At 41.5% G+C, this 27,252-nt stretch overlaps 1 protein-coding gene and 1 pseudogene across 1 annotated transcript in view; both read right to left on the reverse strand.

Moving 5' to 3' along the window:
- Positions 1–10,598, reverse strand: part of LOC127651355 (lysosomal alpha-glucosidase-like) — a 30,730-nt pseudogene extending 20,132 nt beyond the window's left edge.
- The window catches only part of LOC127651393 (MICAL-like protein 2), a 71,371-nt gene extending 49,635 nt beyond the window's left edge, over positions 1–21,736 (reverse strand). The window contains exon 1 of the mRNA XM_052137186.1: positions 21,542–21,736. The gene's annotated coding sequence lies outside the window, so the exon portion shown is untranslated. The remainder of the gene's footprint in view (positions 1–21,541) is intronic.
- Between the last annotated feature and the right edge of the window lie 5,516 nt (positions 21,737–27,252).

Consider the following 27,252-nt stretch of genomic DNA (forward strand, 5'->3'; position numbering starts at 1 on the left):
CTGAGGTATCCCATACTTCCTCATTTCTCTCACAACATCCCATGTTTTGTTGCTTGACTTGTAGCCCCATCGGAATAGAGGGGGTTGCAGGTTTACCTAATGTGAAAAACAGAGGGAAGAAGAGAGATGCAAAAGAGAATCTGATTACTTGGGGAATTCCTGGCTTAAATGTAATTGCTTGGCACTTTTCAGCAATTACTTCTTTTAAATTCCAAAACATATGTGCTGACCTACGACCTCCAGATAGTGAACAATCACAGAGCTGGGATCCGGTCCCAGGAAAACGTAGAAGTCTAGGATTCCACCAATCATACGCCAGGTGAGGGCGGGGCGGGCTGCAGAGCCACGTCTACATGAAAGATTATTTACACACTGTTAATAAGCTGTTTATCCTCTTCTGACCGCAAATGCACGGTTGGTAAAGGTTCTCTTTCATCATCTCGTGTTCGAGATCCACCTATGGGAAGGGCATCCGCACCTGACCTCTGCAGAAGCATCCAATTGCACCAAGTCTGGCCTGACAGACAGAAGCGCGTAGTCCAATGCTCGGTAAGGGACCGCCCTTACCAAGTGCATAAAACACTCGTGACGTGCTATCTTACCTCAGTTGTTATTCGCTTCGCGACCTCTTTGCTTCGCAGCTCTACGGTTTTCGCTGACTTCACCACAATCAACAGGAGGAAATATCCATTCGATCAGCCTCCGCCAGGCGTGATTGTCAGATCGGTTCGCGTTTAGTTGCGATTATTTCGGTTGCAAGCCACCCACGCCGCTACCTGGATTTGCTCAGGCTGCCCGCCTGTTTCTCAAGCTTTCACCTCTCCGATGGATCACAAGCTCTCCGGTCCCACTAACCCACCGGACGTGCAGTCACGTGCATGCCCTGCCGCCTGCGGTTCACTCATTGCCGCGAGGGATGCCCATCCCTTCTGCGTGGTGTGCATGGGACTAAGACACGCGCAGGAAGCGCTTTCACTTCCTGAGAACTGCACCCATTGCCTCGCCCTGCCTAGGAAGCTTCTTCGACGAAGACTCAAAGTTGCATCCTCCCAAAGCACGGACGAACATTACAACTCGGACGCTGGAGTAGGTGAAAGCGCTACAGCTCCGGGACTTCCCAGAGCATGCCTGCTCTCAGTTGGGCTGACCAGTCTAACGAGGGCCTACTCGAGGAAATCCTTCCAGGTATTTCCTCGCTCGACCACGAGCCGCCTGGCTCAGGCGAGGACGCAGGACCCCGCTATACTTGAGGGCTCGGATCGACGAGGAAACCACCCCGCCCACCCAAGCTCCCCCGGTTAGCGGCTCGGCTACACTGCCGCACGCGGTCCTTCTCGAGGTGTGTGAGCGAGCGGCCGCTCGTCTCGGCATGGAATGGCCGGCCCTCCAGGGCGACCCTCCCACCATCGAGCCCTCGATTGCCAGACACCTTAACCCCTCGCAGGGAGGGTTACTGGCCCCTCCTAAGCCAGTTCTCCCTAATAAGATGGACCGCTTCTCAGCATCTGTATTCCAGGCCTCGTACAAGGCCTCGGCTGTCGCGGTACAGGCTCTAAATGTTTCCTCCCTCCTCTCGGCCTACCAGGCCGAGCTGTTGGAGGACACGAGTACTCATTTGGAGAAAGGCGTGCCATCGCCGATGCTGTGGAAGGAGATCGTTACCGTGAACGACCTGGTCCTTCGTAACGCCCGCCAGGCCGTCCAAGCAGGCGGACGCTCCATGGCCCTATGTGTTGTGGGGAACGGGCCCTCTGGCTCAATCTCTCTGGTCTGCCCGACAGCGAGAAAAGACGCATAGCAGGAGCCCCAGTGGAACCAGGCCAGGTTTTTTGGCCCTGCTGTTGCACTTATGCAACAGCTGTGCGATGATAAGAAGGAGGATGAGGCGCTTAAACTGTGCCTGCCTAGAAAGGCCACTCCACACCAGCCCCCCAGACGGCCCCCTCAGGCCCCAGCCACAGGATCTGCCGTACCATAACACAGCCAGGCCTAAGGCTCGCGAGCAGGCCACCCAGCCAGCAGCCTAGCCAGCAGCCCAACCATCCTCCTAATCCCTGGGGTAAGACATCCTTCAGGGCGGCTGCAGCTAAAAAGCCCACTCCACTCTACCCCGTCCGGACGGGAAGAGGAAGAGGCCTACCTGATGCTCAGCTCCAGGGGCTTCTCGGTCCAGGTTTTCAGGCTGACCAGCCCAGTGGACACAAGCTTGAGTTTTTCCCCTTTACCCAAAAGGAGGAAGTCCTCAGCTCGAGGGCCCCTTTTCCCTCGTTCGAGTGCCCAACCCCAGTTCAATATGGACATATCACAAGTTCAGGTGTGGTCCATAAAAGAATTCCCCTCCCAGCTTCCAGTTCCAGAACTGGGGGGAAATTCACTGTCCAAGAGTGCCCTACCACTGTTGAAAAGTGCTCAACCACAGTCTCTTCACAGTTTGCACAAACCACTTCACACACATTCAATAAAGGTGCAATTCCCTGTGTGTGTTTCAAAAATAAAAACAACAAAAAAACAAGAACAACAAAAATATCAAACACTGAGAGCAAAAGCTCTGCCAAGTACTGTTGTTCCTCTGAAATTCTACATGTCACCCCTAAGTTGTCCACTAGATGGCGCCATTGTATCACAAATGAACAATCCGGTTGTATTGCCTGCCCTAGGCAACTCGCCGGTGAGTGTGGGCTCTCACGTCACACGTGACAGCCTGGCAGTCTGTGTCTGCCCCAGAATGGGTGATTCGCACCATTTCGAAGGGCTACAGACTTCAGTTTGCCAGGAAACCCCCACGTTTCAGCGGAGTTATCTTTTCTCACACAGAAGAGAGCTCACGCACATTCTGAAAGACGAGATCTCTTCTCTTCTCGAGAAGGGGCGGTGCGAGCGGTGCCTCCGCATCAATGTCAACAGGGTTTTTACTCCGTTATTTCCTGATTCCAAAAAGGATGGTTCACTTCGCCCTATTCTGGATCTCAGAGTGTTGAACAAACATTTAAGGAAATACAATTTCAGAATGTTAACCCACAACGCTTCTCTCGCGCAATAAAACAGAGCTGATTGGTTCACGCCAATCGATCTGAAAGATGCGTTTTCCACATGAACATTTGCCCGCCACACAGGAAGTTTCTTCGCTTTCGCCTTCCAAGGCATATGTTACTTAATTTACAGTGCTTCCATTTGGCCTAGCACTCAGTCCAAGAGTGTTTTGTATGCAGTGCGGATGCAGGGTTAGCCCCGCTGAGAATATCGGGCTCAAAATCCTGACTTACATAGACGATTGGCTGATTATAGCCGATTCGAGAGAGATCGTATTGCAAAACACTGCCCGTGGTGCTCGCCACATCACAGCCTGGCTTCAGAGTGAACGTGAGCAAGAGCAATTTCACTCCGCAGCAGAGAGTTACTTTTCTGGGTCTGGAGCTGAATTCGGTTACAATGCGGCTGTCTCTCACAAGAGCTGCTTTCTCCTTAATGAATTGCCTCTCACAATTCAAAGAAGGAACGAGAATACTTTATCGCAAGCATGTCTCAGGCTACAGGGTCTTATGGCTGCGGCTATACATGTCCTGCCTTTGGGCCTTCTGAGAATGAGGGCGCTCATGAAGTGGGTTTTAACTCTTCATCTCAGCCCTTTAGCGTATCTCCGCCGCTCTGTCACAGTGACGCTGCGTGCACAGCAGCGCTGCGCCACTGGAGGAACGCAGAGTTCTACGCCGCATGGGACCCTCTCGGGCGCATTATGCTGCGGAAAGTAGTGACGACAGACGCGCCCTTAACAGGATGGGGAGCCATGCAAGAGGGCAGAACAGTGAATGGTGTGTGGCCAAGCACACTTCACTCAGCCCATATAAATTATTTAGAGCTCCTCACTGTGTGGAAGGCTCTGAATCACTTTCTGCCCCGCGTGCAGGGGCATCATGTGCTGGTGCGCCATGACAACACGCACAGCTGTAGCATATATCAACCGCCAGGGGATGCGCTCCTCCAAGCTGCATGCTCTGCCACAGGCTGTTAGTATGGAGCAGGCGCACTTCCTGTCGCTACGGGTGACCCATGTCCCGGGCATACTGAACAGGGGCGCAGACCTCTTGTCAAGGGGAAACCCGCTCTACGGAGACTGGCCTCCATCCTCAGATAGTGTGTCTACTGTGGAGGAGGTTCGGCCAGCCAACCGTAGATCTCTTCGCCGCGCTAAAACGCCCATTGTCCTATGTTCTTCTCGCTACGGACGAGGACGCCCCTCGGCGTGGACGCACTGGCCCACCCGTGGCCCAACGTGCTGCTTTATGCATTTCCTCCCTTTGCCTCATAACTGCCTCTGGCCAGGGTGAGGGAACAGAGCTTGACCATGATTTTGATAGCTCCCAGGTGGCCCAAGGCCGTGGCTCTCAGAGGTTATCCCTCTGCTGTATGCCCAGCCATGGCCCCTCCCACTTCAGCACAGACCTTTTGTCTCAAGCTTAACGGGAAATTTATCACCCACACCCGACAGGGTGGCCCTCTGGGCCTGGCCCGTGAGAGGGCCAACTTAAACACATTGGGGCTCCCCACGTGTTGTGGCCACCATTCAGTGTGCTAGAGCCTCTTCGACACGGCCTCTTTACGACTGTAAGTGGCGTGTTCGAAGAGTGGTGTGAAGGGCGACGGTAACGCCATATCAGTGCTCAATCACCGACATCTTATGCTTTTTGCAGGACCTTATGGACAAGGGAAGATCCTTTTCCACTATTAAGGTCTATTTAGCTGCTATCGCTGCATGTCATGTGGGGTTCGACAGCGCTACGGTGGGGCAACACCCCCTTATTCAGTAGGGTTTATGAAGGGCGACGCCGCCTCTTCCAGTCCCCAGGAGAGTCGCTCCTGAATGGGACCTCTCCATGGTGTTGGACGCTAATGTCTCAACAGCCGCTTGAGCCCCTGGGGAGTATTTCCCTTAAGAATTTGTCTTTCAAGACAGCTTTGCTCTTGGCCTTGGCATCTGCCAAGCTGGTCAGTGACATGCATGCACTCTCTGTTCATCCCTCGTGCACTAAATTCTCTCTCAGTGGAGATAAGGTTTTTCTCAGGCCCAACCCGGCCTTTATGCCAAAATGCTTCCCGGCATTCACGCAGTGAGGTGATTGAGCTCTCCGCGCTCCACCCAGCTCCTTCCTCCTCCACAGAGGATCAGAGGTTGAACGCTTTGTGTCCTGTACGTGCCCTCGCGGGCATACTTAGACAGGACCAGCTCGTTTAGAAAAAGCGACCAGCTTTTCATCTCTTGGGGCCCCCCAGACTCAGGGAACCCCATTTCCAAGCAACGCCTTTCTCATTGGCTTGTGGAAGCTATATCTTTGGCATATGAATCAAAGGGAGTGCAGCCCCCAGAGGGCATCAGAGCTCACTCCACTAGAGGTATGGCTGCCTCTTGGGCTCTATTTAAGGAAGTCTCTTTGCAGGACATATGTGCCGCTGCAAGCTGGGCCTCTCCCCATACGTTTGCCAGATACTACCGGATAGATGTCACCAGAACCCCGGTAGCTCATTCTGTCCTGGGTGTCGGCTCTTTGTAGCTTTGTGCTCTTAGGCCCTCCACCCCTCCTTAAGTCTGGGCTGCCTAGTCCAGCACTTTAAAGTCACTAAGCATGTTTCTACTCTACACCTGCCACCATATATTCACCATGAGAGTGCGGTCAGGTTTATTCACCTAATGCATGTTACCATATGCTATTCTTTGTTGCTAAAGTGGCTTCCTCACTTTGTGGGGTGGTTTCCGTGTGACGTGTCATGCACCGCCTTCGAGGTGACCGCCCTCTGGCTTTCAGGGCCTCAGTGTAGTGTATTGGGCAATCGGGGAGCTGTCCATATCTCCCATAGGTGGATCTCAAACACGAGATGATGAAAGAGAACAATAGGTTACTATCGTAACCTCGTTCTCTGAAACATCGAGTGGAGAGATCCACCAAGCTTGCCCCGCTTGCTGCACGGAAGCTTAATATGCTCACTGAGGTAAGATAGCTGCAGTCGCAGTGTTTTATGCACTTGGTAAGGGCGGGTCCCTTACCGAGCATTGGGCACGCGCTTCTGTCTGTCAGGCCAGACTTGGTGCAATTGGATGCTTCTGCAGAGGTCAGGTGCGGATGCCCTTCCCATAGGTGGATCTCTCCACTCAATGTTTCAGAGAACCGGGGTTACGATAGTAACCTATTGTTACTCTTCAAAACAGAAGGCTGTTACATTGAAAAGGGCTGCTCAAACAGAAAGAACATATTTGCACAGCAGTTACAGCATGAACTCATAAGGCAAACATTGGGAAACTTTCAGAACTTTGATAACTCAGCTAAAGTATCAGTCATAAATGTTTACAAATTAACATAAATCACTTTCACACTCAAGGTGATCGGTTCAAAGTACAAGTCAAATAGCCTGTCTTTATCATTAGCCTGTGTAGGTAAAGGAATGAAGTTTACATTGATAAAAATAGAGAAGATTGAGTTTATGTTTGAGGATATGATGTGGTGCTGATATGATCAATTTTAGTTTTTTTCAATCAGGTTTTTGATTAATTGCTTGTAAATTACAATGGTTTGAAACAGATTTCATTTTCATTGAAAAGCTGGTGAGAATGCATGTCATTTGTGTGAGTTTGATTAACCTACCCATTGCATTGCTGTTGAGCATGAAAACCCCATGTGCCGTTCCACCAGATTCCATAGAGATAAAAGGGATGGACACCATAGAGGTTGGTCATCTCCTACAAGATAAAGACAAGTGGACATGTCAAGTAAGACTTGTCGTTGCATATTAAACTGGGATGCGAGAAGGAATTTTAACATACTGTAGAAAAAATGACACGGTTATCAAGTGATGTGTTCTGTACTGTTATTGTGCCAAAATTGTTGTTTTCAGTTTGTCATTATGCCATGTTTTTAGTTCTCAAATAGCACTGATGGAATCTAAAGTCAAAGAGCAAACAATTTTGGATTGTAACCATTGGCGGGACGTCTCGAGACCACATGGTCAGTGTGTTCCACTGGACATCATGCAGAAAGCTGGAGCGATGTTCACCCAAACCATTTATAAAACTTGATGGTAACTAAGTGGACATCTGCAGGAACTGATCCGCGTAAAAGAGAGGAGCTACGGAGGTGTTCAGCCTTAGAGCACATGAACATGCATGTTAGTAACACAGGTATCACATTTCTGGGCAGGTTTCTTATCACTTCTAATGATAAGAAAAAATGTTTATTTTAATATAAATGAATCAGACAATATATACATGGCTGGGTTGCCATCAATATATTTTTATGCAAATTTTGAGATTGCAAAAAACAGCTAAATGGAAAGACAAGATGTTAATAAAATTACAAAAATGTGCATAAACTACTATGCAGATACATTTACCACAATATATAATGCTAAAGGATTTATATACTGTATGACTATAGACGCGCATTAAAAAAGGTCTCGTGACTTTTCCTCAACAAGCCATGTGAATATATAATTGGCTCACATCATCGCATAGCAACAATAGCATCACATCTCAAATGTTGCTCTGGTTATTCTGAAATAGAGGTTGACCGATAGTGGATTTTGCAGATGCCGATAACTAAGGTGGTGGGAAAGGCTGATAACCGACTAATCAGTTAAATGTTAAAACATCTTCCTAGTCTTTCCTTACAATAATGGGCCCAGACATGGAGACTACAAGAGTCCCAAAAAAAAAAAAAAAAGGTCCCCAATGCAGTTTATTGTTCAACCAAAAGCATAATAAAAGGATTTAGAGCATAACACTAAATATAGTAGGGTTTATAGTTATTTTAACTAAAAACAAACCCAATAAGCATAGGGGACACTTATTTAGAAATGATGAAGACTTGGCTTGTTCCTGCGCACCCCGGTTCGAATGACGTCAGAGTTCGGTTCGTTTGGATGATGTGAACGCTGTCTTCCGAACTCGGGTGCGCACCCGCGAACCGTACTCGGGTCCGCTTAAAAAGGTGGTCTGGGGTACGGTTCATGTGAACTCCAGTAAGGTTCGCTGCTGATATGAACCAAACCGCGGAAGTGAACCGCTATTGATGACGTATAATGTGGTCGTCAGTCTCACACGCGTCACTTTCAAAATGAGCGGAAAGGGTTTACTTTCGTGCGTGCGTATACTCTTACCTTGACGAAAAGCGGGATTGATGCACACGCACTGCAAGCAGAGAGATGATTTCTGCTTGCCTTCGCAAAAATTGTCTTCGGCGGACAGCCCGGTGTCTTTTGAACGATTTCAGTATTTTTGCGGCAGACAGACGCAAGTGTGTTTCTGTATCTTGATGTTGAAAACAAAACCAAAGGTTAAAAAAAAGAAGAACAAATGTGAACCGAGCAAGTCTATTCATTGAATTTTGATGCCTTTTCATTTCGCGGTTATCAAGCAACACGATTATGCACCAGCTGCAGCTTGATGACGCAAGCGTACCGCGGTTCGGATACAAATATATAATGTGAACACAGTCCATCGGGGGCAGGGGGGAGCAATCGAACTCGGGTTCGGAACAGGCAATCGAACCAAGTGTGAAAGCCCCCTAAGTTTGTTACAGCCTATATATTTACTAGAATACTTTCCGGATTTCGGCACCAGTGTAAAGCAGTTCAATGGAAAGAAGGAGGTGAGAACCGGCCTGGCGATATAAACAATATTTTAATGATTAACTTAAAAGACAAACACACATGGCGGACATGTCCGTAAACAATCTGTCTCTCGTCGCACCACCGTCCGCAATTGGCCTTTATACCTCTCGGAGGCTTAATTAGCCTGATAAGGGACCGGGTGTGTATAATCACAACCCGGCCCCGCCCTCCGCCCTTTCACAATACTGTATACTGAAAAATGTACCTTTTATTTAAATTGATGACTTGGATCGAATAATTAAGAAAAGCAGCCACTAAGTGCCCAGCATATCGATGGGAACTACTTCAATACTGTTTAAAAAGCATCCCAGGGTGATACCTCAAGAAGTTGGTTGAGAAAATGCCAAGAGTACATGCCACTTTGAAGATGCTAAAGTATAACATAGTTTTGATTTATTTTGGATTTTAGTCACAACATAATTCCCATATTTCCATTACTATTATTCTAAAATGTGAAAAAATAAATAAAGAATGAGTAAGTGACCCTAAACTTTTGAATGGTAGTGTATATATAAATAATCACCAGATGAGGTTTAATGAGGAATAAGGTTTAATATTGGGCACATTGGGGAAAAAACTAAAACAAAGACTAATGTCAGCTAAAGCATAGATTTTTGCTGATAAACGATAGTTCCAAAAATCAACTATTGGCACAGATTAATCGGTAAAAGGATATAGCATCTACCTCTATTCTTAAATGCCAGAACCAAAGCATAAAATTATTGGCTTCTATTTCCTCCCAGAACTCTCTTACATGCTTTCACTCCCAGACATAAGGTATCTGCCAGTGAATGCTAGCAAACATTACGTTTATAAGAGTGTTTTGTCTGTGTACTCTAAAGGCAAGTAATTTATTGCATTTAATAAAAGAACCACAGTGGCTTCAGCCTCCACTATCATCACTATTTTGCACCAATTTCCAAAGAGTTGACAATATTTTTCTTGTAAAAACATGGGAACGCTGCTTTATTCACAAATTGTTTTTGTGATTTTTCAAATAAATTCAATTTGCAACTTGGATGGAAACAGTGTTAAACCTTGTCAAAATGTTCTCATGTTAGTCATCAGTAAACAGTGCTTACAGTACAGTCCCTGTCTGCATTCTCTTGACAATCAGCCCAAATGGTTCTGTGATGAAGTCTACAGTGTAAGAGGGGTTTGCTGCTCTTTTCTGAACCACAGGAACATCAATGGGCACCTTGTACCTTTTCTGAGCCGGGTCAGTTATCTGTACAAGACAAAGGAGCATTATGAAACTATAAATAAAAGTTGTCTTGCCAATATGAAAAACGAAATGCTCTCGCTCTCACCCTCACACGTAATCTGTTGCCTTCCTCATGGAATACTTCAAGTTGCAAAATGTCAATGTCTTTAGGGTAGTACGTCTTTTTATTCAGAAGTAGTTTTCCCACTTTCCCCATCTATGTGTCACTAATGGACACCAACTCATAGGACGGATAGTCAGGTGTGTAGAAACACCACGGCACTCCATTCCGTCCGGGTTTCTTACCCTCTGACGCTATGAAGCAGCAGTTTTGAGTATGACACATCTTCTCTGTAACCACCACATTTCTTTCTGGATAAAAGTCAAACCTCCAAGCTTCTAGAACTTTGGAGCAGGACTCCGGCTGCAGCTATGTCCCATTACCCTGAACTTTGTCTGGGCTTGGACACGCAGCAGGCGGTGGAGGTCTATGAGGTTCTGTGGATGGATGCAACCAGAATATAGTTCCCAGCAGCCAAACCCAGAAGATCAAAAGAATAAGTCCTCCGAACATCAGCAGGGCAGTAGTGATGTAGCAGCGAGGGCTCTGGGGCAGCAGGGGCAGTTCTGGGTCTTATTCCTTCATCTCAGTGACCGTTGACTCATAAAGTGGGGAATCCAATAACGTAGCTCCTGAGAAATTAACTTCCTCTGGGGTGAGTAGCTTGTACAACACCATTTCGTATGTTTGTGGGTAAATAGGATATAAAGATTATTATATGATTTCTAAGGAAAAAAATCTCATGAGTCACCCAATACAATACCAGATTTAATATTTCACAGAAAATATTAATTGATGATAATTTATGAATTCTAAGAATTGAAATCTTAAACATGCCAAATAAAAAGCTAAATGAACTAAAAACAATATCAACCTAATTTTTGGTTGCTTTATGACTTTTTTGTTATATAGAAAAACTTAAATGAATAGTTCACCAAAAATGAAAATTTTCTTATAATTTACTCACCTTCATGCCATCCCAGATATGTATTACTTTATTTTTTCTGCAGAACACAAACACAGATTTCTAGAAGAATATCTCAGCTCTGTAGCAATACAATTGAATTGGGGCTAGAGCATTGTAGCTCAAAAAAGCACATACAGACAGCACTAAATAATCCATATGACTCCAGTGGGTTAATCCATGTCTTCTGAAGTGATTCAATTGGTTTTGGGTGAGAACAAACCAAAATTTAACTGCATTTTCACTGTACATCTTGCCATTGCAGTCTCTAGGCACAATCGAGATTTCAAGCTTCCACTTCCACAATAACACTTCCTAGTGCTTGACACATGCACAGAATGCTAGATCAGTGTTTCCCAACCACTGTGCCGAGGCACACTAGTATGCCGTGAATGATTGTCAAGTGTGCTGTGAAAAATTATAAAAATTGCATAAATGCATGAAAAAAAAAAAAAAAAAAAACATTTCAGGGAACCAAACTCCTCACCTTTCAGAGAAATTCGCTGTTTTGAAACCATAATCGGTCACATGTGATTGTGAAGAGCAATGATTAATGTGCAAAGAGTGACATTTATACACGTTAAGGGTCTTTGACATGACTCGCTTCAGTGCAGCAGAATACATTGTATTGTCTATGAAGTGACGCCACTTTTTGCTTCACCAATAATGTCTTTGAGAGTACTAAGCAACAAGAAATATTTAAAAACTGTCAAAATTTTTGAGATGTTGAATGTCTCATAATTTAATTTAATAGTACATATAAATATATAGTATATAGTTTAAGAAATCAGAGACCCCAATTATTGAACTAATTTAAATTCACCAAGAAAACACTTAGACCTAAACATAAATGAGTCCTTGCAAGCTTTTTTCTCTCTTCCAGATCCATGTTTTCAAAGTTTATTATGCACAACTCCCACTTTTTTACGTGGCAAACTCATAAAATCACCCCTCTGTGATCCTTTCTGCAACTCTTGTCATGTGGAGGCCAATGCAGCACTTGAAACTTGAGTTGAACAGAGCGCTGACACCTCAACCCAACTCATGAGAAATGCGCTTTACAATGACAAAAGAACATTATTGAAACTCAAAATTATTATTATTTGTCAATTATTGTGGCCTTTTCTGATAAAAGCCATGCTCAGCAGTTTAAATAGGCTACTGTAGGAAAATGATACCGTAGATCTGCTTTGTGTTTATAATTCTTATACTGAAGTCAGTAGATTTGTAGCCATGGAAGTTTTAATAAAGGAGAAGGTAAGGACATTATTGAAACACTATTATTAGACTATTATTGTTATCCTTTTGGATGAAAAATAATGCTCAGACTGAATGCTATAGATCTGCTTTGTTCTTTTAATGCTTAAACACTATAAAGTCTCTTGGTAGATTTCAGTCATGAACGACTCAAAATGATTCACTGACTCACTCATAGCACATAAGACGTTCATTTGTCACCACCTAGTGACATTTCCAGAAGGGGTCACTGAACTAATCAGTTAAAGGGTTACTTCACCCAAAAATGTAAATTATCCCATAATTTACTCACCCTCAAGCCATCCTAGGTGTATATGATTTTCTTCTTTCAGCCAAACACAATTGGAGTTATATTAAAAAATATCCTGGCTCTTCCAAGCTTTATAATGGGAGAGAATAGTGCCTTAGAATTTGAAGCCCAAAAAAGCACATCCATCAAAAAAGTAATCCATACGGCTCCAGGGGATTAATAAAGGCCTTCTGATGCGAAGCGATATATTTTTGTAAGAAAAATATCCATATTTATAACTTTATAAACTATAATCACTGGGTTCTGGTAACGGCCTTCAGAGCATTCACAAGAGAGTCTAGTTCCGGCATATGACGTAGGTGTAGCGTAAGCTCCGGTGAGAAGTGACGAACGCGGAAGCACAGAGGATAGAGCAAAACAAAATGCCGGTCAATAATTAGAAGAAAACAAAGAGGATTTTTAAAGAAAAATGTTGGAGGATAACGCATCCATCTATCTGGATGAGGGAGGGGACAAGGGGAGGGAAACAAAAAAAGTTGCACCTACATGCCGTAATGCAGATCGTGCCAAATTAACACAAACATTTTAAAAAAAGAGAGGGAAAGGCAAACACGGAGCATCAGTGGGAGAGAGAGGAGAGAGAGAAAATAACAATAGGCAGCGCCTCCCCGGACGGATCAGTGGCAGTCTTCCGGCCCCTGACGGAACGCCCCGCCACGCTCTTGGGAAACAGAGGGGTCTCCCCCGCCACTGGCAGCGGTTCTCCCGCTCCAGGCGGTTGGCCAGGAGCCCCTTCCCACTCAGTGTCATACCCCGCCGTGTTTCAGCGGCTGGTAGGTGTCTCCTCTGCCACTGGAAGCGGCCCTGACCGCTCAAGGTAGTCAGTTAGGAGCCCCTTCTCCCTTCATGGTTGGCAGCCGTTCGTCCACTCTCAGGCGGCCGGGCTCCTCCGTCCTCTGTCGGATGGCTGCGGCTGCTCCGTTGGGGTGGATGGTAGTGGCGAGAACACCACTACGGCGCATCCCTCCTCCTTCCCGGATTTCGGCACCAATGTAAAGGTATTCATGGAAAGGAGGAAGCGAGAACCGGTTTGACAATATAAATAAAATTTTAATTAAGAACTTAACCAAAAAGACAAACACACAAAGAGTGATTGTCCCCTCATGAGTTTACATCCCTGTAATTTCTTGTGCAATTGCAAGACCAAATCTACAATTCTTTTTATTTCTTTTTTTGCATAGCCGAGTTTCAAACATTACAAATAAACATGCTACTAAGACGGACAGAAAACATGGAAACAAGTTCTTGAAAAGGAAAAATATTGACGACGGTTAGCCTATGTGGGATAGTGATGTGCCGTAGAATTTGTTTAGTCGTAAAAAGTGTGCCGTAGTAGAAAAAAGGTTGGGGGAAACACTGCGCTAGATGGCGCAAGGAGCTGTAATCAAGCTTAAAATAAAGATGGCCAAGGAGACTGCTGCTCAAGATTAATATTGAAAAAAGAATTACATTGTGGTCTGTTCTCACCCAAAATGTAATGTATTGCTTTAAAAGACATGGATTACTTTTATGCTGCCTTATTGTGATTTTTGGAGATTCCAAGTTCTGGACACACACTTGATTTGTGTCAACATACAGAGCTGAGATATTCTTCTAAAAATCTTCATTAATGAAGAAAGAAAGTCAAACACATCTAGGAAGACACGAGGCTGTGGATGGTAAACAAAGAGAGAATTTTCATTTTTGGGTGAACTATTTCTTTAAAATAGTTAGAGCTGCACGGTCTCTCACGGTCTCTTACTGTACCTATTGTCTCTCACGGTCTCTTACTGTACCTATTGTCCTGTTCCTTTTTAGTATTTATTGTACTGTCCTGTATTTTTTGCACACGTTTCCATGTGCACTTTATGTAGGAATGTGTAGGTCTTATTTAGTCTATATAGTCTCATGTGGTTCTGTGTTTGTCCTATGTTGTTTATGTAGCACCATGGTCCTGGAGGAACGTGGTCTCGCTGTGTACTATACTAACTGTATATGGTTGAACGACAATAAAAACCACTTGACTTGACTAAAAACTCACTACTGTCCCTGAATACTACACAGCCAGCCAAACAATAAACTATAAATATTGGACAGATTGTTCACGATGACTGTAATTTTTTTTAGCCTTCAGGCCATGTGCAATATTTGAGCGCTACACACGTCACAAACAACATCTCAGATGTAGATGCTCAATAGTTCGGTTCACTTATAATATGCATTTAGAATGGCAATGGAGGTGCTTTTTCTTACCAAAATTTGAATAAGAAGCTAATTAAAGTACCGTGAACTTCCTTACAAACAGTGATCCAGTTACAAATTAATTCTGTCGTCATCCTTGTTAGTGTGACAGACATAATTCGCCAATCACAAGCGCCATGCGCCTCCTGTTACGGTCCTGCTCACCAATCAGAGTTGGTACAGGGTACATTTTACAACAACAAATGAAGCTAGGTGAAAACGTGTGGGATTATGGCATCAGCTGAACCTACAGAGCTAGTCCCAAAAATTACCGGCACTTCAGTGATTTGGGGCTATTTCGGCTTTGAATAAATCAGATATAAACCAAAAGAAGATAATATGCAAAGCCTGTTGTGCAGCAGTTGCCACATCACAGGGCAACACGACAAACCTATACCAACATTTGAAAAAAGCACCACGGGTGGCTATACAAGGAGTGTATGGCCAAAAAGTCTAAGGAAAGAACTTCTGCTCCAGCCGAGTCAACCAAGCAGTCTACCACTGCAGAGTCGTTTTTTGACTGTAACTCCTTATGAAAAGAGCTCACGAAGACACCACGAGATAACAAACGCCATAACAAATTATGTTGCAAAAGATATGGTGTCTATTAACACGGTGACAAAAGGCATTGTCTCAGGTTCTTTCTGAAGACAAGAAGACACGTCACCTGGTACCCACTTGGCAGGACACAGAGGTCCTTGAATCGATCAACAACGCCCTACGTCCACTCCAGGAGTTCACAGATGCCCTCTCTGGTGAAGCCTATGTAAGCGAGTCATACCTGAAGCCAGTCCTGCATCTCTTTAAGACATCAACTCTGGCAGAAAATTAAGGGGACACAGACCGTACAAAGGTGATAAAGTCAAGAGCACTTGGCTACATGGAGGATAAATACAATGACCCATCTACACAGGAGCTTCTAGATATCACTTCATTCCTTGATCCAAGATGAACTGCATAAACGCAGAGAATCTCCCAGACATCAAAGCAAGAGTGAAGATTGAAATGGAACAGCTGGCACGAAAGGTAACTGTTTTAAAATCTGCACTTAAGTGCATGCACGATGCAACATGCAATATATGTTTTTTTTTTTTTTTTTAAATTACATAGATTGGCATATTTATAAAAAAATATTTTACATAAAATGCCCAATTGCTCGAAATGGCATCATATTTTAAAACTTAATAGCTCTCATCTGTGTTTTGCAGCATAAAAGGGCCCGTATCACCACCACAGATCCTGCGCATCCAAGTGCAGTGTAGCCATCCATTGTGCAAAAGGGAAAGCGGTCATTGGGCAGCTTCTTTAAGAGCAGCAGCGCTGTGCCACCTCCTTCATCCATGCAGTTGGAGGACACCATAGAAGCTGAGCTGAACAGCAACCTGATGACTCCTACCATAGATGGAGAGGAAGATCCTTTGGACTGGTGGAAGGTACACAGTGTTAACTTTCCAATGCTGAGCAATCTGGCTTGCAAATTCCTGTGCATACCCACCACAAGTTCGCCATCAGAGAGAGTATTTAGTGCAGGTGGCAATACAGTAAGATGTCAGCGTTCATGTCTGAAACCAGCAAAGTTTAACATGCTGGTTTTCTTGGCAAAAAGTCTTGAGTGAAGTACTCTTTTCTCTCTTGTGCACAGGAATTTGAGAAAATTTGGATTTGTGAAAAATACAGGTTATCAGCAATTAAGGATTTTAGTTGAATGTGCAATATTTTGTTGAATGTTTGGTGTAACATTTGGTTTAACATTTTTTATTCCTCTTTTTATTATATTATTTACTGATTTTTTATTATTACTTTAACATGATTGCAGAAGGTCCAATATGTAGATGCTGCTCTTGAACTGAGGCATAACAGAAATGTCAGTTTACAGGAAAGTATTCTATTTTTTATTGGAATAGTTTTTTCTTATTTATAAAATAATTGTATTATAATTTTACTTTAGCCTTTGTAATAAATATTCTGTGTTTGATTGTTCAATGTTAAATTTTTATTAAAAGAAAAACACTCGTTACAGGCAATTCATATCCATGTTCTCATCCTTGCATTAGAATATAAAGCAGTTTTTATGGTGTCTCATGTAATGTTCCATGACATGTTTTATCTATTACACAGAGAATACTGAACTTTAGCTAAACTTTTTTTTTTTTTTTTAAATCGCAAATCGAATCGTAATCGCAACATCTGGCAGAAAAATCGCAATTAGATCTTTTTCCCCAACTCGTTCAGCCCTAGTTGAGATATATTACTATACATTAGTGTTGTCAAAAATACCGGTATTTGGGTCTACCCAGTACTCATGCAGAGGCGGGAACTTTCGAACGCTCACAACAAGCAAAAGATGACGACAAGCAAAGCTGCTGCGGAGCCTCAACTGAATCATGTCGAAATGAAAAGTGGAAAAAGCCCGGTAATTTGAGGCTGATGAAAAGGGAAACATCACAGATCAGCAAAAACCTATTTATAAACGCTGCTTTCGCAATTTTCTGACGATAGGAGGGAACAAATCAAACTTAATAAAGACAGACACCCGAATTTATTCAAGTAAATAAAGCAGGTGAGTTTAAAACATTTGCATTAGGGCTGAAATGTTAGGTCGACATTATCGACATCGTCGAAAATACAAAATTGATGAGAAAAATGTTCTTTGTCGAATAGCCGTTTGATCTCATTTAACGTAACATGAAATCACATTAAACTGTAACGATGACGTGTGAGAGCAGCAGTTCACGCCTAATGGAGGAAGAATTACACAGATCAGTCCAGATGCACTTTAAACTTTCACAGTTTATTTTATGTAGATCCCAAAGTATTAGGGAATGATTAAAAAAATAGTACATTCAAAAGCATACCGTTGTGGAATAAGCGGAGACGGAGCTCTTTAAAGGAAACATCCCGGCGTAACATCTTAAATGCAGTAAAATTGCTTTATTAAAGTTCAAATAATACAGAAGCAGGTCATGTTAATAACTATAAACTCAGAAACATTTCTCTGTGTGGTCGGTGCCTCTTCTATGAGTTGAGTCAATGTCCCGATCTCAGTGGGAGAGATTGAAACTGTACCCGGCTGAGAGAGACTCTGCCTCGGTCGCTCCTCCCTCGAGCGCGCACGCTAAATGCATCTAGATTAGAATGCGGTTGCTCGCGACTTAATCATAATATATATATATATGTCACTATGCATTTCTTATCATGAAGAAAATTGGCAATATGCAGCTTTATTAATAAGAGAGCACTTTGCACATTAGTTTGTAAATTGTTTTTTTATTAATTCTATTGTATGCTTGTTTATTTAGGCTTTTTTTTAGTACTTGGTAAAAACTTAAATTAAAAGTTGCAAAAGTTGAAGCAAATCTTATATAAGTGTTCAAAAATACTTTAAATTAAGCATACATTGTTCAGTTTTGTTATAATTAAAAAATAATATATTTAAATTAAAGTGTTGCTCAATGGCATATTTCTGTTCTTAGTTCTGCTGCTAATGTTGTTTAGTAACCTGTTTTTGCTTTGGTACCGAAAATGGTATCGAGTACCATGAAATTTCACTGATATTGGTACCGACAACTGAAATTTTGGTACCATGACAACACTACTATACATTACTATTATCATTTATATAAAAAATAATAATTCCAGATACAAGTTGATACAAAATTGCAAAAAAAAAAAAATTTGACTTACTGTTAATTTTGCTGCTACATTATCCAGTATACTAGATAACAATAAGGTATTTCTTAATGAGCTATACCTTTATATTGAAATAATGTGTAGATTATCGGCCGATACTGAGATTTCCCATATCATCAACAGGTACCATTTCATCATCATGAGGCACATCAAGATCCAGCAGCCCCCACCCTCACTGGACCCCCTGCAGTTTACATATCATCCCAACCGCTCAACAGATAATGCCATTGCCACCACCCTCCATCTGGCCCTCACCCACCTGGACAATAAGGAAACGTATGTTTATGGTATAGAATAAATTTAAATATTGATAAATGACTGCTTAAATTATTAGTCCACGTACAGTAAATAATATTCAAATATTCAAACTTATTAACAGCTGATATAAATCGACCAAGTTACTGCATTCAATAAACCCTCAGGTGGCTAGACAGGGGACCATTCATCCCGTTAGATATTCAATGGTGATCTTGTTCATGTAAGATCATCGTTAGATCATTTTTGGCCTCAGTGGTTGCACTTTGGAAATTAAAAACAGTCATTTGCGATCAGAGTTTGTGAGATACATTTGTGAATACCAGCTGCGTGGCAAATGGGTCTTATAAGAGCAGATGCAATAACAATGATGGTGATTCCTGAAATATGCTATTCATGCCATATTCTTTATGTTGGCTACACCTCCAAAACACACTTGGAACAGTTAAGCTGAATTATTTTATTGCTATTTTGTACAAATCAAATTCACATCGGCCTACTTATTAAAATGACAAAACAAAACTGTAATTAAATTTTTTATAAATTGTACACAGAAATTGAGCAATGCGAAAAACTCTCTCATTACAATGATTGCTGTCTCTCACTGCAGGTTTACACTGTTTGAGATCTGCATTTTGACGCGAGTGCAGTGACGCTTCACACAAAGTTCTGCATTCTCACGAATGCTCTCATTAAAAACAAGGCGGTCTAATCAGCATAACAACTCAATTATTTACACCACGTCTGTGCCTTGATTAGAACGGGATCGTTTTAGTTTTGTCATGTTGCTCATTTGCAGTGTATTTAACATCTATGTTCAAAGTGAGCGGTGCAAAATGCAATGAATCCAAAATAATAACAAAATGCTTTTTGCTCTTTGTTCTACAGCTTCTTTTCAAGTGTCAGTATTAATTTTCGTGTGCCGCACGAACAGAGCTAGAACATAAAGCAAGCATCTGGGCATTGCTCAACGGACATGTTAGTGATTGGTTAGAATACTCAACCGCTGCAAAAACATAGAAACCATTGATGCAACAGGAGCAGACTTAAATTGAACGCTGTAATCATCACTTTTCACGATTACATAATCGTGGCAGCCGTAATCGCAATTAGTTTTTCGATTAATTGTGCAGCCCTAGTCAAGAGCACCAAATTCCTTGGTGTTCACCTGGCAGAGAACCTCACCTGGTCCCTCAACACCAGCTCCATAACCAAGAAAGCCCAGCAGAGTCTCTACTTTCAGCAAAGGCTGAGAAAAGCTCATCTCCCACCCCCCCATCCTTACCACATTCTACAGAGGGACTATCGAGAGCATCCTGAGCAGCACATCACTGCCTGGTTTGGAAATTGCACAGTTTTCGGAGTTTCGCAAGACCCTGCAGAGGATAGTGAGGACAGCTGAGAAGATCACCGGGGTCTCTATTACACTATCATAGACATTTACATCACACGCTGCATTCGCAAAGCCACCGGCATTGTGGACGACCCCACGCAAAAACTCTTTACCCTCCTGCCATCTGGCAAAAGGTGCCGAAGCATTCGGGCCCTCATGGCCAGAATGTGTATCAGTTTCTTCCCCCAAGCCATCAGACTTCTCAACAATCAGAGTCTGGACTGACAACACACACACACACACACACACACACACAACTGAACACCATCCAACTCCCTTTGCAATTTTGCACATTTCTGTATTATCTACCCAAATCTTTTTGCTGGTACTGTATTCATAAAATATTGTCCTAAATTTCTTGTCACTTCTACCATATGTTTACATTCACAGCATTTTCTATTATATTGTAATATATTTTTGCACTACCTGTTTCATCTGACACTTTCATACTAGAACTGTGTACTGGTCGGCACTGCAACGTGTACTGTCTCTTACTGTGCCTATTGTCCCGTTTCAGCAATTATTGTACCATCTTGTACTGTTTGGACATGCACTTCATGTAGAAATGTGTAGGTCTTTCAGTTCTGTGTTTGTTTTATGTTGTTTTTATGTAGCACCATGATCCTGGAGGAACGTTGTTTCGTTTCACTGTGTACTGCACTAGCTGTCTATGGTTGAAATTACAATAAAAGCCACTTGACTTGACTTTACCATGTGTTTTAGACATTTACCTTAGAACTACCATGGTTTTCTGGATCAAGTTGGTAGTTTCATGTACCATTGTAGTATTATGGTACTCTTTGAAGTACCTTGAAAATACCATGGTATTTGAATGTGATAATAATTGAGTACCATGTTAGGCATCAAAGTACCATGGTATTACCACCTGTTACTGTCATTGTACCATGGTAAGAATAAACTACAAGTTAAAAAATGTCCCGAAAGAGGCTAAGAAACATAATGAGTAAAACAAGTAAAAGTAGTTTAAATATATATATATATATATATATATATATATATATATATATATATGCGTCCAGTATGTCAAACTGAAAGAGATGCATACAAATTATCGTTTGCATATCGATAGGCTGAGACATTGTAAATAAACCATTCACATAACATGAACAAGTCTCTGATATCACATCAATCAGCAGCACACAGACAAGCGCAAACTTGCATATTTTTAGATTCAGTACACTAAAATTAATAAGCACTTACCTTCTTATGTAGTTGGTATAATCCTGAGGATTTTAAAATGTTTTAATATTTGAGAGAGTCCATTAGACGAGTGAAGATCCTCGGTTCGTACTCAGATGTGATAATAATGTCAAGAGTGATTCATATCTTTTAAAGTTAGTGTTGTTGTTGTTAGCGTCCTGACGATGAAACCCCAATTCATTTTAGAGAATCGTTTCGTTTGGACAGTTGGGTTGAATAAACCGTTAAAAAAAACATTCACTAGTCGTCAACTTCAAAGTACCCCCCTTTTTTGCTAATTCGGGAAAAAATATTATTAAATAAATACTTACGGCTTTTATCACCAAGTTTTCGAATAAGTTGTAGAGATCGTTTCAACGTGTCACCAGCCTTTCAGTTTTTCCCCCCAAAGCTCTCCTCACTCAGTCGAATGGTTCAAATCATTTTGAGAATCGGTTTGAAGTAATCATCTTAAAGAACTGGTTAAAAAAACGATTCCATCACGTATCTAACGTCTCTAGTGTCTCCATCTGTAACACTCACGCGTCCGTGAGAACACTACTGCCATCTACCGACCTGGAAACAGGGTTTTTTCTATGCACATATTATGAAAAACACATTCATATTTAATTATTCATAAACAAGGGCAGTAAAAACTTTTGAGAGAGAATATTCTATATCGGTAAATAATAATAAATAATCTTATGAATCAATGTTTTCTTGTTATTACATCTTTAACATTAGTCCAGCAGATGGCAGTTCAGTCTAATGTGTAAATGTCGTCAGTTTAAGATACAACATTAAAACCTCCTGCCTAATATTGAGTATGTCCCACTAGTGCCGCCAAAACAGCGCCAGTCCGCATCACAGAAGAGCATTCTGAGATTGTATTCTTCTCACCACAATTATACATAGCAGTTATCTGAGTTACCATAGACTTTTTCAGTTCAAACAGGTCTGGCCATTCTCTGTTGACCTCTCTCATCAACAAGGTGCTTCCATCCACAGAACTGACACTCACTGGATGTTAATTAATTTTTTTGGTACCATTTAAAGTAAATTCTAGAGACTGTTGTGTGTGAAAATCCCAGGAGATCAGCTATTACAGAAATACTCAAAACAGCCCATCTGGCTGTAACCATGCTACAGTCAAACTCACTGAGATAAATTTTTTTCCCCATTTTGATTGTTGATGTGAACATTAACTGAAGCTCCTGAACTGCATCTGCATGCTTTTATGCACTGCTGCCACATGATTGGCTGATTAGTTAATCGCATGGATGATTGTTGGTGCCACGCTGGCTGGTTTGAGTATTTTTGTTATGCTGAGCTCCTGGGATTTTCACACACAACAGTCTCTAGAATGGTGCCAAAAAAAAATCCAAAATCCAGTGAGCAGCAGTTCTGTGGACAGAAATGTCTTGTTGATGAGAAAGCTCAACAGAGAATGGTCAGTCTGGTTTGAACTAGGGGCAGTGGTGGCTCAGTGGTTGAGGTTCAGAGTTACTGACCAGAAGGTTGGGGGTTCAAGCCCCAGCACCACCAAGATGCCACTGTTAAGAAGGCCCTTAACCCTATCTGCTCCAGGGGCGCTGTATCATGGCTGACCCTGCACTCTGACCCCAGCTTAGCTGGGATATGTGAAAACTAATAAATTTCACTGTATATATGCAAAAAACTGTGTGTATAATGTGTGACCAAAAATAAAAAAAATAAAAGGATTCAAACTGACAAAGTCTATGGTAACTCAGATAATCACTCTGTACAATTGTGGTGAGAAGTATATCCTCTCAGAATGCTATTCTGAGATGTGTGTTGGCGCTGTTCTGGGGGCACATATTACAATATTAGTCAGACGGTTTTAATGTTGTGGCTGATCGGTGTATGTTATATACTCTATACAGTATATATATATATATACTGTATAGAGTATATATATATATATATATAAGAATAGAATAGAACATTTTGAATGTATTTATTTTATGTGTCTCTTCTCCTTTTTCTTTTCCAAATTATTGGGTCAAAATGAGAAATGTGTGAAAAGGGAACTTCTCTTGAATTGCTCTGTCTTTGATCTTTGTTGATTGAGTTCTGTTTGATTTAGCAGGGGGGCTGGTCAGCCTTTTTTTTTTAACTGTAAGATTACAAAACCATATAAGCTCTGCAAAAATGTCTTGAAAATGGAAAATATATAGCCTTGCCAGTGACGTGCAGTGATGTCTTAAAGAGGCTAGGCACTGAGTTATGAAAGCAAGATTACCTGATTTATTGTTTAAGCTAATAATACGTAATAACAGTGAACGTTACGCACAAGCGCGGCATATCAAGAAATATAAAAATCAGGATGTATATCGTGTACTCTCTCTCTCTCTCTCTCTCTCTCTCTCTCTCTCTCTCTCTCATCACAGACACACACACACACACACAAGCGTGTAAACAGTGAACGTTACGCACAAGCGCAGCATATCAAGAAATGTGTATTTTATGTTTTATATATAATATATACGATTTTGTTAATATATCTTCATTAGATATTATTATACAAAATTCAGTAGTCAAAACACAGAACATATAACAGTACATAAGTTGTTTATTTTTTACAACATTATGTGCTTATTTTTTTATGTGCAATCTTCATCTTTATAACAGAAGATACAATACAACAATCCTTTACCTTTTCATTGTGGTAGGTTATATACAGCTTCCTTTGCTCGTCAAGTGCAAGGTCGATCCGAGATTTTCCAAAGATTTTCAGTGTAATTTGACACTGGATGTGAGCTGACGACTTTTCATGCTTGGTTAAAGCTGCGGGCAGGTTGTTCAAATCACAATATATCCCGCTGAAGTCCAAACAGTCTGACTGGTTGAAAAAAGCAGGCAGGGATGCTGATTGTTAGCACAGCCACATAGCCAATCTTTTCTTACTTACCAATCAGTTTGAAATGATCGGATAATTTTTGGGCCCTTTTGCTGTACTAGTCTATCTAAGGCTGGCTTAGACCTCCCTCTTGCAATTAACTCATATTTGGAATTAAAATCGAGCTTGGAAGTTGGAAAAAATTCTTAATTCCGTGATTACGGCCGGTGCTGTCATTTTGATTTTGAATTTGGCGGGATTAGGCATGTACGCTAGCTGTGGTGTAATGACGTTAGCTACGCAAATGTCCAGGAATATCTCGATTTTAATTGGTCCATGTCTGATACGTAACGGAGATGATTACGGGCATAACATATTTACGTCAAAAGGCACAGCAGATTTGTGCTTTTTGCCGTACATGTTAAAGAATACAGGATCGAAGTGCGCATGCGCAACATGGGTTTTCCGCGTGTCGTCTGCAATGAATGGATCGTAAAAGCACTGCTTATTCTACCATTTGTTTTTAGTTGATTATGCGTAACTGCTACATTTGTCATCATAACGTCTAAACAATTGGAATAACACACATATTGCATATATAAATCACAAGAATAAAAAGTAAAAATACAAATACAAGTTTATTATTTAATAAACATTTTATTTTTGAATTTTGGCCGGGTAGGCAGTGCCTAGTTTGCCTACCCAGACCGCACGTCAGTGAGCCTTGCATTGTAGAAACCACAATGAAATGTATTCTTTTCACACTATATCTAACAAAGCTGAGACTGTACTTCAGTATATGCCACAGGCTATTTAAAATTGTTAAGATAGAACAAAAAAAGTGAAATGTCAAAATTATAATGCTCTGAATCCATGCGTCACACAAATGTTAGATCGCTTTTGTTGTTTCAATTATCGATGTTAAGAGATTTGCTCTGAGATGCGTGCTGCTATTAGACAATTTGACACTATAATCTTCTTTCATGTTCATGCTACAAATGATTCCACAAGATAAATGAAAGAATCAAAGTAAGATTTTCAGTGCAAGCCTCCTAATGGTAGGAATATTAGCTTGTTTGCCCACACATTCCCTCTAATGCTAGATGATAATCTCTGTGTTATGAGAACCCATTTATTGCTGGTGTAACAAATTATTCACAGATTTCACCCATATGCTCTGCATGAGTTTTACCTTAAACCTCAAACCCTCTAGTCAAAATTACATTTATCTCACAATGGTGTTTTATACCACACTTTTTATGATTTCTATAATTAAATTTCACCCACAAAGTTCCGTATCAACAACACAAAGTTACAATTATCTATCCCTAAACTGAAATTTAGCATTATTTCATTAAAAAGTAATTCTGAATTAGGTCAAGCCTGATGTAAGCTGTTTCAATAAGCTTTTCAAAAACGAACAGGAAAGTTAAAAAGCAGGTTTCTCTTTTCCAGATACAATCTATGAGGAAGTATCTTCTTTCTTTCTTTCTAAAATAAAATTAAATGTTTGTATCTGTGTCATGGACACAGCACTCAGTAGTGTCAATGAGTTTGTTTTAATTTTATCTCAGTGTGTGGATTAAAGATGTATTTTACTTATGTGTGATCATATGATGCAATATAACGAAACGTTTGTAATTTTTTTGGGTCGGCCGCAAAACGGGCATAGGAAACAGTTATAAAGAAAGTGCTTAACATGGCTTAATGTACTAAAACAGTTCACATTATTGATGATGTATTCTATATACAGGCAAGCAGATGAGCCCAGAATTTGTACGCAACATGCAAATTTGCATGTCAAGTGATTTCCTCCCATAGAAAACTGTTATAATTAAAATACTTAACATGGCTTAATGTACTTAAACAGTGATATTTGAAGGCCAAATTCAGTATGCACCTTATTGATGATGCATTCTATATACAGGCAAGCAGATGAGCCCAGAATGCAACATGCAAAAATATAGGCCAACAGGCAAGCAGATAAACACAGTGACTTCAGAGAATAAAAATGGAGTATGCCACAAGTGAATTTGGGCTTCAAAAATCACTATTTTAGTACATTACGTCACGTTAAGTGTTTTTCATATTAAGCATTTTTAAAATGTCCCAATCTGACTCAAATCTCTGGTTGTTATGGTGTTTTATTTGATGGTGCTGTAAAATGGTTGATTTTGTATTCTGGGTGGTTGCTAGGGCAACATTATGTAAAACAAAGGAAAGGGCGAAGGCACACTCACAAACCTATTGGTCCTGAGTGGAACCCTTTGAGTAGAATAAATTGCCCTTTGAAGGTTTTCTGCAATGTTCTTTCTTTTCTCAGCACTGAAGTAAAGCAATTATTGTTAATTTACACTCTACAAATTCATTCTGTTATTAATTAACCTGACTCCAATTTTAAGTTGACCTCTAATTTAGATTAAAGCTCTAATTATTTTCTGATCATTCTTTTAATATAACATTTTTAGGTTATTGATTACTCTAAATCATCTTCTATTTATTGTCATAGAATTAAACGCCTATTAGAGTCTTTAAATTACTTTTCTCCTACTCGGCTCTCCTAGGTGGCTGTCCTACCTGGTTCTCCTGAGTGGTGTACTCTATTTAAGCTCCAATATTCTAACTGAAATTCTTTAAATGTCTTCCTCCTATATTAAAGCTCCAGTAATGACATGTAGGGTGGTTTTTGCCAGGTGGTTGTTAGAATGTTATTTGGTGGATTCTAGGGATATGCAAGGTGGTTGGTAGGGCATTGCTAAGTTTTTGGATTCTGGGTGGTTACTAAGGCAATGTAAAGTGGTTGGTGTTCTGTGTGGTTACTATGGCATTGCTAGGTGGTTGTTAACATGTTCTGAGTTTTTGCAAGGGCATTGTAAAGTGGTTATTAGGGTGTTCTGGGAGGTTGCTAAGGCATAGCTAGGTGGTTGCAAGGGTGCTTTGGGTAGTTACTGGGGCACTGCAAAGTGGTGACTAGGGTGTTTTAAGAGATTGCAATGGTGCTGTAAAGTGGTTGGTAGGGTATTCTGAGTGTTTGCTAGGGTGTTGCTACATGTTTGGATTCTGAGGGGTTACTAAGTCACTACAAAGTGGTTACTGTGATGTTCTGTTTAGTTACTAGGGCATTGCTAGGGTGGTTATTAGGGTGTTCTGGGTTATTACAATGGTATTGTAAAGTGGTTACTA

This window comes from Xyrauchen texanus, chromosome 11, assembly GCF_025860055.1.
Source record: "Xyrauchen texanus isolate HMW12.3.18 chromosome 11, RBS_HiC_50CHRs, whole genome shotgun sequence".
Lineage (NCBI taxonomy): Eukaryota > Metazoa > Chordata > Actinopteri > Cypriniformes > Catostomidae > Xyrauchen > Xyrauchen texanus.